Here is a 12,905-nt window from a genome sequence, read left to right on the forward strand (position 1 = left end):
TCCACTCTTCGCCGCAAGTCCACTCCTTGCCGCAAGTCTCCGATCCTACCCGCATATCGTCATTACGTTACGTGTCGGTTGCGATCAGCGCTACGTCGCGGCCGGCGCTTGTTTTAGGGGACTACTTTGTTTACAAATTAAATTTGTTTAATTTACGTTTTTCTTTTAATTTAATGTCTCCTATGTCCATCTACACACCCTGACATTTTCATAGATGTATCGGGTGTGTAGATTGGCGCTGTGGTTCCCGAGTTTACCTGGCCAAAAGGTGGAAGTTCTCTCTTTATAATAGTAGTATAGATTAATTATTTAAAAAAATTAAAAGCCATTGTTATTTGTAATATCAATACATCTAAGTCACGTAAATACAAAACATGTTGCATTACAAATGCTATAGGTGTCACATTTGCAAAAGATAAAAGTATTGGCATTGGAAATGACAAAGCTATTAATTTCGCTATTTTTAAAACCAACACATAAATAAACAAATTGTCATTTACAAGACCAATAGCTCAAACTTTCCTAATGCTAGACCTATTGCATTGCAAATGCTTGTTTGTTTAAAAGATGACATTTTATTTTCCACCCACGGGTTGTTTCTTGCAGTGCATTATGGCATCTTGAGGTCACCTAAACGCGCTGGGAGTTCTGGGGTTAGTTTTCATGGTAGAGTGCTTCTTCCGTATGGGAGGGTGCTCGTGCCCTGCTCTCCACAAGCGGCCTAAGCAGCATATTGCTTGTGAGTCTTGAAACAGACGCTTTAATTAAGCACCAGGCTCGGGCTATGTAGGAAATGCCTCGGGCTATTTCTCAGGTCTTTTCGTGAAGCTCAGCAGGTATGAGGAGGGTGCTGTGTTGCTAAAACAATACATATCCTTGCTGTTCCGATAAATCATTCTTTAAATATAAGCATGTCCGCCGTGATGCGGTTCTTCTGTTTGCAAGTACTACATACTATGTGGGCTGTAGCAGGGATTAGCCCGTCCGACTCTTTAAAAAAAAAAAAACGTTCTAGAGGAGGCAAGCACTGAAATATTCTAGTAGATACCATTTTCGAAATCTTTACCCCACCTCTTCTGCATTTTTTTACACCCCCTCATCACAGCTGCTATTGTGCTTTCACTCCTCATCTTTGTTTTTTCTCTTCGCTGTTCACTCTACCGCCAACTCTCGACTATTTCTCTTACAAAGTTCTCCTTTCCTCCTTATCTCTTCTCCTTCACCCTCACCCCCTTCATCTGATTCTTCTTTCAACACTCACAAGCCTTTGTACCTCTCTGCCGTTTTACCCCTTGCACTCTTCCGTTCCTCTTTATCTCTCCTGCTTTTTGCTTTCACTTATTTCGAACACCTTTTTGCGTCTCTTAACTTCATTTCAATCTTTTCTTCCTTCTTCTACTCTTCACCTCCTCCTTTCCCAAATCACTTTCTCCCTTTCTTTCATCTTCCCCGCACCCTGCAGCCCCTTAACCTTTACCCCATATTTCTTGCCACCCTGTTCGCTCCTCTTCTGCCTACCCCCTCCCTCTCCCCGTATCCTGGAAATCACCAAATTGAGGGACGATTTCCAGCCTCTCATGCTAGAGGAAGAGGAGGCTAAGGGGCTGGGTAGCCCCCGCTGCCCCCTCAGTAGTATTAGCTGCGTCCCCACCCTCACCTCCAATCAGGCGCGCAGCACCCATTGGACTGAAAGGGCTATGAAAGATCTATGCACAAGGAAGGGACTGACATCACGAGCCGGCAGAACTACAAAAATGGCCGCTGTGATGTCATTTTGTAGTCCCGCGGGCCGTTTTTTCACCGGTGGTCAGTGTTGCCAGCTCCAAGGGCAGTGAGCTATAAAATACGAATAAACAGACTCTCGCTAGTAAGAGCGATAGTTTCCTTGCAGGCCTCAGCCATTACCTTATAAAAACGGGGCAGATATAAAACGAAGAAAAAGTAGTCCCCTTTGCTGAAACGCCCAGGTTCTTTCCCGATGTCATCACGCAGACGTCGCGGCCGGCGCTACTTGCAAGGGACTACTTTATTTTTATTCCTAATTTTTTAAACAAAGTATATTTTTTATTTTTATATAGCCTATGTCCTTCTGCTTGCCCTGAGGTTTTCAAAGATGTCTTGGGTGTTTGGATTGGTGGTATACTTTTCGAGTTTACCTGGCTCAAAGGACACAGTTCTCTCTTTATAATAGTAGTATAGATATATATATATATATATATATATATATATATATATATATATATATATATATCCATATCCATTGTGAATACGCTCTAAGGAGGGAGGTGAGTACGTTCTGGCTGGGTTATAGGGGCCCCTAGGGGCTGATCCCATCTAAGCGGAAAATCCGGCCATTACAGTGGCTCACCAGATATCTCTGCCACTGAATTCAACCAGATCCAATGGCCTGAACCAATTCTATTACTATAAAGATTTAGTGGAAAAATGAAATACCCATCTAAAGTTTTACCCGGCCCTGACTGGATTCTTTTAAACAAAAAACAGTGCGTCGACGCGTTTCGGTGCTGTACAGTTGATTTTGTGGCACCTTCCTCAGGACTTCTCTTTTCTGGGGTTTCGAGGAACGGATGGTTACACCGTATCCTTAGAGTCGTGTGGGAGACGTTCCAGGATGGGGTCTGCTTAATATCGCACTTTGCTTCTGCAAATTTTGTTCTTGAAGCCTTCTCTCTCCTGACCTAGGAGCTCCTTGTCTTGGGGTTTCTTACTTTGAAGTTGTCAGGCGTCCTCCCGATTTTCGTGTATCTCATATAGTTTTAAAACGTTCTTTGAACGGGCATGCAATGTCGCTGGTCTATTCCAGAACTGGATATGTTCAGAATTACGCTGTGGTCGTGCTTCTGCCTCGTTCCTTCACTCGCTCATCTGGGTTAGATCGGCCGTTTATTGTAAAGACCAACTAACACACTATTGGGACCTTTTGCTGAGTAGATCTAGACCACTTGATATTTGGGAACCATTTACACTATGGTTAGGCCGAACTGGCGCCGATTCAGGTAACCGCTAGTCTGATGCACGGGGTAGAGAGAATTTCTGGTTTTTTAAATGGGAGTGGGGAAGTGAGGGTGGTGGGAGGGCGCTGATGCAGAAGGGGTGTGAAATGTGACTTTACTGCTTCTAGGCGAGATGCATGTGACACGTGTGGAATAGATTGGGCATTGAGGTGTGGCATTCACAGGTATAATACAGTCTGGGGCAGGGGCAGGGAGTTGGGTTAGGGTACTGTTGATATGGTTTCAGAGACAATAAGGTAAGAGTTTTATAAATGTGACTGGATACGACTCACACAGATATAGATCACTACTGTTCGAGTATCAAAAACGCCGCTGGACCTATGGGATGTCGGCTAACCGGCTGTGTTATTCCAACTGAAATGTTGTTATGAAGCGCTGCCGGCCTCCGAGTTGTGGAATCACAGCTGTGTACTCTGTGTGATGTGGAATAAAGGTTTTTGAAATTTAAAAAAATAAAAACACCTCCGATGCATAATACTGAACACCCGCTCCGCACGCAAGCATGCTGCCTATCTATGGGAGCTGCTCGACACAACCTCCCCGGACGTCGTCTTCCTGACAGACCTGGTTTAACGACTCCTCCGCATCCGACATCGCCATAGCCATCCCAGACGGCTACAAGATCACCCGCAGAGACCGCACCAACGGAGTCGGAGGAGGAATTGCCATCGTCCACAAGAACAGCATCAGGGTCTCGACTAGCACTGACGACCCGCTCAGCACCGCCGAACACATGCATTTCCAGATCCACACAGACCCTAACTCCACCCTCAGAGGCACCCTCATCTACTGACCCCCCGTACCCCACCCCCAGTTCAGCGACTCCATGGCCAACTTGATCAGCACGCACGCCCGACCTCCATCGACTTCACCTTAAGAACAACGACAACAACTCCACAATCCTGATCGATAACCTCGCCAACCTCGGACTGAAGCAACTCGTCACAACAACGCCCACCCACTCCGCCGGCCACACGATCACCCCCGTCTTCTCCTCAAGCCTGAACGTCTCCGTCAGCCACACCACTAAACTCCTCTGGACCGACCACCGCTGCATCCACTTCGTCTTCCAGAATCCCACCACACACCACCGCACCCAACAAATCCCCTGCCGCTGCTGGAGCAAAATCACTGAAGACCAACTACATGCAAACCTCGCTCTCAGACCACCCACTGAACCCTCAACACAGACGACGCTGCCCACAGCCTTAGACGCTGGATCGAGGACTGCGCCAACACCCTCGCCCCGCTGAAGAAACACCCCCTCCCACAGAGACACCAGCAAGAGAGCCAGCTGGTTCACCCCAGAACTCCTCCTCCAAGCAAGCCTGCCAGAAACTAGAGAAGAAATGGCACAGTGAACAAACTCCGGACAGCCACACAGCACACAAGGACGCTATCCACCACCACCACCACCTCATCAGGGCGGCCAAGAGGACCTCCTTCAACGACTGCCTCGACAACAACGCACACAATAGCAAGGAGCTCTCCAACATCGTGAAGTAACTCTCCAAACCCAGCTCCAACACCAACGGCATCCCACCTTCACAAGCCCTGTGCGACTCCCTCGCCACCTTCTTCCACCGCAAGATAGCAGACATCTACGGCGGCTTCAACACCCAGACAGCCCCAACAGTCCGCAACACAACAGACCCTTCGCACACCATCGACCACGACCCCCTGCTAGCCTGGGCCAGCTTGAGCATCGATGACACCATCAAGACCATGCGCACAATCCACTCTGGCTCTCCGTCAGACCCGTTCCCGCACCAAGTCTTCAACAGAGCAAGCAGCTCCATCGCACCCCACCTGCGCAACGTCCTCAATCTCTCCTTCGAAACCGCGACCTTCCCAGAGATCTGGAAACACGCAGAGATCAACTCCCTACTCAAAAAACCTAAGGCAGACCCATGAGACCTCAAGAACTTCCGGCCCATCTCTCTGCTCCCCTTCCCGGCCAATGTCATCGAGAAAACTGTCAACAGACAGCTAACCCAATACCTCAAAGAAAACATAGTCCTGGACCCTTCCCAGTCAGGGTTCCGCAGCAACCACAGCACTGAGACTGCCCTCATCGCCGCCACGACGACATCAGGACTCTGCTGGACAACGGTGAGACCGCAACACTCATCCTCCTAGACCTCTCCGCCACCTTAGACACCGTCTGCCACCGCACACTACGTGCACGCCTCCACGCCGCAGGGATCCGAGACAAGGCTCTGGATTGGACCACCTCCTTCCTCTCCGGCAGAACCCAGAGCTTCCGCCTCCCCCTATTCCGTTCCAAAGACTCCGAGATCATCTGCGGCGTACCCCAGGGATCCTCCCTCAGCCCGACGCTGTTCAACATTCACATAGCCCGCTCGCACACGCAGCCCGACAGCACGACCTCAACATAATCTCCTATGCCGACGACACTCTTCTGATCCTCTTCCTCACCAAGGACCCCCATCACCGCCAAAGCCAACCTCCACAAAGGAATGAAGGCTGTCGCCGACTGGATGAAGACCAGCCGCCTGAAGCTGAACTAGGACAAGACGGAGGTCCTCATCCTCGGCTCCAACCCTTTAGCCTGGGACGACTCCTGGTGGCCGACAGCACTGGGGACAGCCCCGACACCCACCGACCACGCACGCAACCTGGGAATCATCCTCGACTCAACGCTCTCAATGACCAAGCAAGTCAACGCCATCTCCTCCTCCTGCTTCAACAGCCTCCACATGCTCCGCAAGATCTACAGATGAATCCCGACAGCTACAAGAAAGACAGTCACCCAGGCCCTTGTCACCAGCAGACTCGATTACGGAAATGCCCTCTACGCGGGAGCCCCGACCAAACTCATCATACGACTACAGCGTATCCAAAACCCCTCTGCACGACTGATCCTCGACGTACCACGCCACGGCCACATCACCCCCCACCTGAGAAACCTGCTCTGGCTCCCCATCAACAAGAGGATATCCTTCAAGCTCCTCATCCACGCACACAAGGCACTTCACAAGACTGGCCTAGCCTACCTCAACAGATGGCTCTCCTACAACCACAACCGCCAGCTACACCGACCTCTCACTCGCCACCGTCCCGCGCATCCAAAGAACAACCACCGGTGGGAGATCCTTCTCCTACCTCACCGCCAAGACATGGAACACACTCCCACTGAGCCTACGACAGACCCAAGACCTGCTGACCTCCAAGAGGATACTCAAGACCTGGCTGTTCGATCAGTAGCGCCTCCCGCGCCTTGAAACCCTCGCGGGTATGTAGTGCGCTTTAAAAATGATTGAGTGATTGATTGAGCCTCCCACCTGTATATTAGTGACACATCACAGGAACACAACCTCTCAACTGTAAATTAGTGATACACCACAGGAGCGCAACCTCCCACCTGTATACTAGTGACACATCACTGGAGCAGAACCCTCCAACTGTATTCTAATGACACATACAGGAGCACAACCCTCTACCAGGAGTGGAGACATACCTACTCCACAGTATTTCTGAGTCCAGCTCTTCATGGTGTAGCCAGAGAGACATACTATGGAGTCTTCTCAATAGTAAGGAGTTAAGGAGTGCAGGGTTGTGGAATGTATTAAAATATCCACTTGTCCATGGGGCAGATGCTTCATGAATGTACTTGTCTTGTAACAAAATCCACTTGTCCCTCTGAAGCCAAGTAGACATATTTTATACTTGACCCAGTGTCACTAGTGCAATCAGAACTTACATTTACTTAGAGCGCTCACCATAATAATAAAGGCTTTCAATTAATGAACCATGAATACAAGTTTGAACAGCATTAATGTATGCACACAAGCATTAACTTAACTGCAGGCAGTGCCCTTCCCTGACCCTTAATGTGGTTCTGCAAACTGGCAGCCAAAGGGTTTGTGCGGCAGGGGGTCGGGCCTACTTGTCCCAAGGACAAACTACACATTAAAACTTGTTGCCCTTGACCCCAAACAATATGTCCTGGGCGTCGGGCTATAGGAATTTCACATCCCTGGAGTGCTATGCGTGCGCAAGAAGTGGTAAAACAAAGATTGTAAGGCAACCTCCCCTTGCATGTGTGAAGTTTACCAAGCATCCATTGGAAAGGGTGGCAATTGATTTTGTTGGTCCTCTTTCCAAACTTGGTTCGCGTAGTACGTTTTTGATGGTTCCTGTGGACTACCACATTAAATGGTTTGTTGTTGAAACTACTGACTGCATTGAAACTGGAAAAGAAATCGGGTTCATGGAAAGACGGTTCATGAATGAAGGAATACCTAAGACACTTGTCGGAAATGGAGTTCAACTAGTCTCCAAAAGAATGAAAGAGTTTCTCTGTAAATTGGGAGGTAATCTGGGTTACCATGTTCAAGCCTCAGGCTAATAGTTTGGTTGAAAGAATTAACCGCCTGATAGAGGAAAATATTCAGCTCTCAATTTCTAATGCCCTTTCCTGGTCTGAGGAACTTAAAAAATGGGTGTGGTTGTATGGTGACGCCACATTCAGTGACTGGAGTATCCCCATTCGTCTCTCGTGGGCGTGAAGCTGGTGTAAAAGAAGTCCCTGGATGGCTTAAAAACAAGGAGTGTGTGTGGGTTAATCGTGCTGCAGTGGAGGATGATGTTGTAAAACAGAAAGAGGCCGCTACAAACTATTACAATACTAAACAAGCATTGGCATAGCCAATAGGTCTCGCTTTTAAGACCCTGGAAGTATTTAGTTATGCAGCAGAATATCCTTAGGGTGACCAACCGTCCATAAATTTCACGGACAGTCCGTAATTTGGACCTCACGTCCGTTGTCCGTGAGGATACCTTTTACGGACGCCTTTTGTCTGTAATTTTGGCCATCACACAGAGCAGCACTGCTCCCCTGTGAGAGTTCTCACCTTCCTGATGGGGCCGCCTCGCGCTCCTCCTGGAGCACAAGAGCAGCCCCTCCCCGCACATTATCATTCTGTGTGCGGCTGATTGCCACATACAGAATGACAATGGGGCAGTCTGGGCTGGTAAAGCATGTGGCTGCCTCCTCCTGCCTCAGTGTACAGCAGGACATTCTGTAAAATGAAAGGTAAAACGCTAATACTGCAACATTAGAAAACAGTTTATATAAAGAAGCCTATAAAATAAGTTAAAAAGAACGGGTTATCGTTCTTTCACTGTCTCGTCATTTTTAACGGAAGTATTTTCAATATTACATTCAACAAAGCCATGGTTGCTGCTTTTTTATTTTAAGCAACTAGCAACCATTGACAAAGCCAATAGTCCTGTTTTTTGTTGGTGTAATGATACTTGCTGCTGTATTAAATATATATCTGGATGCAATGACAAACAACATAATACCAGTCGGGTGGAACACTATGCTAGCGCTGATTTTTAGCCTAGGTGTTTTAAACTACGCCCTTAATTACATCAAACACCCCTTTGAAGAGACCCCCCAGTTTTTTTACACCACTTAAAGCCCTGGAAACAACACCATGTCACAGTCACCTCACATCCTGGCACTGTGCACCATGCATGACTCATGACTTCTACGTTTTCAGACTGCCTATGTGCAGGGGCATAGTGAACTTTCCCCCACCGCTCCCTACCCCTTGCTTTAGGAACTATAGCTAGGTGAATTTCTTGATGGGCCTCTTCTGTCTGCAACTCTGCAGACAAAGGCTCAGCTCATAATGTGAAAAGGTGGGTGAGTAAATTAGTGAAGGAATGTGTGAATGGCTAGATGGATTACTGAAAGGATGAATGGACGAATGAAAGGGTGAATGGATAGATAAAAGAAAGGATGGATGGATGAGTGGAGGTATGGATGAGGGAAAAGGTAAATGGATGGATGTATGGGTGGAAGGGTAGATGGATGGGTAAAAGGGTGGTTGGGTGTATGAAAGGATGGATGGATGAGTCAAAGCTTAGATGATGGGCGAGTGAATGGGTGGATAGATTGACTTGATAAGTGAAAGGGTGAATGGATGGATGAGTGATAGGGGTAGATGGACAAAGGGATGAATGGATGAGTGAAGAATTGAAAGGGTGGATGGATGAGAGAACGGATGGATGGATGAGTCAAAGGATGGATGAGTAATCGGATCAATGGATGGAATAAATGAATGGATGAGTAGATGGATGGGTGGATGATGGATGGACGGATAAGTGAAAGTGGGATGGAGAGAGAAAGGGAGGATAAATGACTGAAAGGGTGAATGGGTGGAAGGATAAGTGATTGAGTGGATGGATGAGTAAGTGAATGAATGAATGTCTGGATGGGTGAAAGGGTAAATGGCTGGATGGATGAGTGAATAGATGGATGGGTAAAAGAGTGGATGGATGACTGCAAGGATGGATGGAGGGATGGATGAGTGAAATGATGGATGGAAGGATATATGGTGGATAGGTTTACAAATTGTTGAATATGTTTGGATATACATGGGCACATAGATGGAAGGACAGAATAAATGGTGAAAGACTGAATAATAGATAAAAGAATGATTACACCTTGTAGCACCCATTAGCTTAAGTAACATTTCCTATACGTTGACTTTCACGTTAATATGAGTCATTGTCTCTATATAATGTGTGTGAAGTAACGCACGCTGACACCCTGCCCTACATAATTGGGATGAGTAACACTATAAGAGAAATTAAATACACATGAGAGACGGTCTAAGACAAGTGAAGATGAGGGGCACCATTGAAGTGTGGTAGCAAGGCAGGACTGGCCGGACCAGGCATCGGGTGTTTCCCTGGGAGGCTGGAAAGGAGGTGGGGGGTGAGGGGGGGTTATTACTGGGGGCTGGCATTGCAAAGTTCCTTTTATATCCAGTAGTTTTCAATCAACAATAAAAGCGGCCTCACTTATATTCAGGTGTGGTTCACCATTGTCTGGTGACTAATGTACCTGCTGGAACGAGATGCAAATTTTGAATTGTCTAAGGCAGCAAGCTGCGGCCATACTGAAAAACCATGAAATGCATGATTGTCTCAACCTAATATAAACTTATTTTGACTTGTACTTAGATGGTTGTCTATTTACTGACTTATATACTATTGTGCGACCACCTCTGACGTTTCTGTAAAACTTACCTTTTGTCCCAAAGTTTTGTCCTGAATTTTGACCTTTTGTCCTGAATTTTTGTCCTGAATTTTGACCCTTTGTCCTGAATTTTTACACTCACCATCCTGAACTTGCACCTATGCCAGTTGGTCACCCTAAATATCCTTGGTGCAACAACACCAACTGTTGCATGGCTAAACACTTATAAGGTCTCAATTGCGAGACCTATTAGCTATGCCAGTGCTTGTTTATCTTTTTTTGTTAGGCGCAAAGAGATTTACCCAGGATCACAGGATGTTTCGGTCGATGCAGAGACTTTAACATGGTTCTGCAGCTCCAACGTTGGGAGCTCTGGCTGTTATGCCACTTCCTCTCCTGCTGCACACTTTAGAATGTAGGTACCAATTATGAGATATGACAGGCCCAGCGTTGAGTCATAGCTCTTAAATAGCTCATTTTAACTTATTTATACCCACTCCCAGTTTAATCTTTCCTCCCACCCGCCCTCCTGCTTTTGCTGCTCTGTGCATTCCTCGAAGTTGACTGAACTTTTGTTTAATTTTATGTTCCCTCCTTTATCTCCTGTTGCTACACATATACTGTGAAAACGTGGTAAATTGTGCAGCTTCCCATACTTTCAGCAGCATGACCATCTGCGTTACAGTTTTAACGTCGATTGTGCTGAAACATGGGGAATATGTTATTTACAGATGTTTGTGATCAGTATTAAGATCAGACTGAGTGGGTGCTCGCTATGGTTGTACAGGTTTCCTAACACCATTAATCTCACACAACCCCGGGAAGGCACATTTGTATACCTGAAGCAAAAATTGGACCTGTGGCACCTTCTGCTACTCTGCTTATGATTTCAGCTTGGAAATATATTAATTTAAAAATAGTTCACTTCTGTGCGGACGACAAGGTTACTCGCCGACCCAACACTTTGGAAAAATATCAAAAGTTATTCTACTTAATTAAATCTTTGCAACTTTTCTCCCAGAGGGAGGATGTGTGTCACATATCTTGAGATGCCACTGCTGTGATGACACGTGGTTGAAAGAGCTGGTAATGCCTTACTTCACAAACTCTGCGCCTATCCTTTTTTGCAGTTTTATATTGTATTTATATAGGTTTTACTACCCCTGGCAAGGCGCTGAAATAGAGCAAGCGTGACCCAAAAGTATTGTAACACTTTATATGAGCAGCATTTACAGCACACACAGAAACATACATCTTTTTGGCAAAGGGAGATTAAGTGATTGGCACAGAATCACAGGATGCTGAGGCGAAGCAGAGACTGGAACTCTGTTCTCCAGGTCCGAAGTCAGCAGCTCTGGTCGTTATGCTACATCCTCCCAAGTTAAATAGTAGCGTAAGCAGTAGCCACTGGCATGTTGGTTTAACTAAGGGGAAAACAAAATGCACAATTCTTTAAGGGCAAGCAAACTGGTATTGAGCCACATCATTTCTGTAGGAGGCCTGAAGCACCAGAGCAATAAATAGTATGTCGCTTATGGACTTGCCTACAGAAAGCATACCCACAGTTCGCTGCTTGTAGGCACACTGCAGCCTTTCTCACCTTTAGGAAAAGCTGCTTGTATGCAGATTCTTTGATTTTCAAGAACTTCTGTCTCTGATAAAGTTGTACATGATAAGCAGCAAAATGACACGGATCACACTTGCTCCACTACAGAGTCTGAGGTGCAGCAGTCTTTGCCGGAACATCCTATATTGGGCTTGTAGGTCAGCGGCAGCTTTCTTCAATCATGCATTTGTTTCCTGCTCAAATGTAGCCTGCAAGTGAATAAAAGCTTCCCGCTTGTGTCTTAGTTTATGGTGCACTTCTTTCAACTGTATGTCTGAACAAAGCGCACAGCTTTCTTCAGACTCTGCGATTATGCCATCCTTGCCTCATCCTCACATTGGCCAGCACTTTTGTGATGGCACGTGTCAACTGTTGGAACTTTTGCCTGGTTACGTAGGTACATTCAAAGGACTGAATTGTTACTGCAGATTTTAACATACGCGCTTCTTTCTTGGAGCGCATACTTCTGTAAGCAGTTTGTCAGCACCACAACAGCAGAATATGTTCTGTTGTAAACTAGCACTGCTTGTTTCGCAGCAAGGTGCCCTTTGTATCGAGCTTGGGTCACTGGCAGCATTTCTACATTTCCTGGTTGCGCGCTGCTGCCACTTCCTTCCATGGGCCAGTAATGAGAAACCGCAGGTAAGGAGCATTGCCTTGCTCGCGACTTCCGCCATAGTGACTCAAGTGGACAGGCTGCTCTGCTTGCTTTTGCTGTTGGCGTGCTTCATTGCTCTCCGTTCCGAAAGCAAACCAGTGAGCACATCAGGCCCGACCTTCTTTGACCGATCTGGGAAATTGGCGTTCGCCATGATCTGTAAATATTTGTCTCTCCAAGCAGCGCGGCAGCGAAGCAAACCAGGAATCAATGCGCTTTTTAAAGAGGTTGGATTTAATTCAGCCTGCGTGGGATTCAAATAATGCCTGGGGCCTTTGATTAAAAACTGAAATTGCCTCTTGAAATAATTTAAATGGAAAAGATATTGATGAAAAAAGAAAGGCATCTGTCAAGGGACCCTGGCGAGCCCGCAGTTTACAGCTTCCGTGCCTGTCCGATCGACTGCTTCTATTTCAGGAGTCAAAATAAGCTCGCGCTGCAGCAGGAGGAGGGGCGGCAGCAGGTGGGAGGAGAGAGGCTGCGAGATTCACTTGCGGGAGTGATAATTGCCATCATATGGTAGCGCGCGCTCCCGCAAGTGAATCTCCTGACGTGCATGCGTTGCCATTAAAGGCCATGGAACGCGTG

The 12,905-nt window shown here is 46.9% G+C and overlaps 1 protein-coding gene across 1 annotated transcript in view; it reads left to right on the forward strand.

The window, feature by feature from the left end:
* The window catches only part of LOC147710234 (E3 ubiquitin-protein ligase TRIM39-like), a 320,917-nt gene that overhangs the window by 78,605 nt on the left and 229,407 nt on the right, over positions 1-12,905 (forward strand). The gene's annotated exons all lie outside the window — the stretch shown is intronic.

The sequence above is a fragment of the Lissotriton vulgaris genome, chromosome 5 (assembly GCF_964263255.1).
Source record: "Lissotriton vulgaris chromosome 5, aLisVul1.2, whole genome shotgun sequence".
NCBI classification, from domain to species: Eukaryota; Metazoa; Chordata; class Amphibia; order Caudata; family Salamandridae; genus Lissotriton; species Lissotriton vulgaris.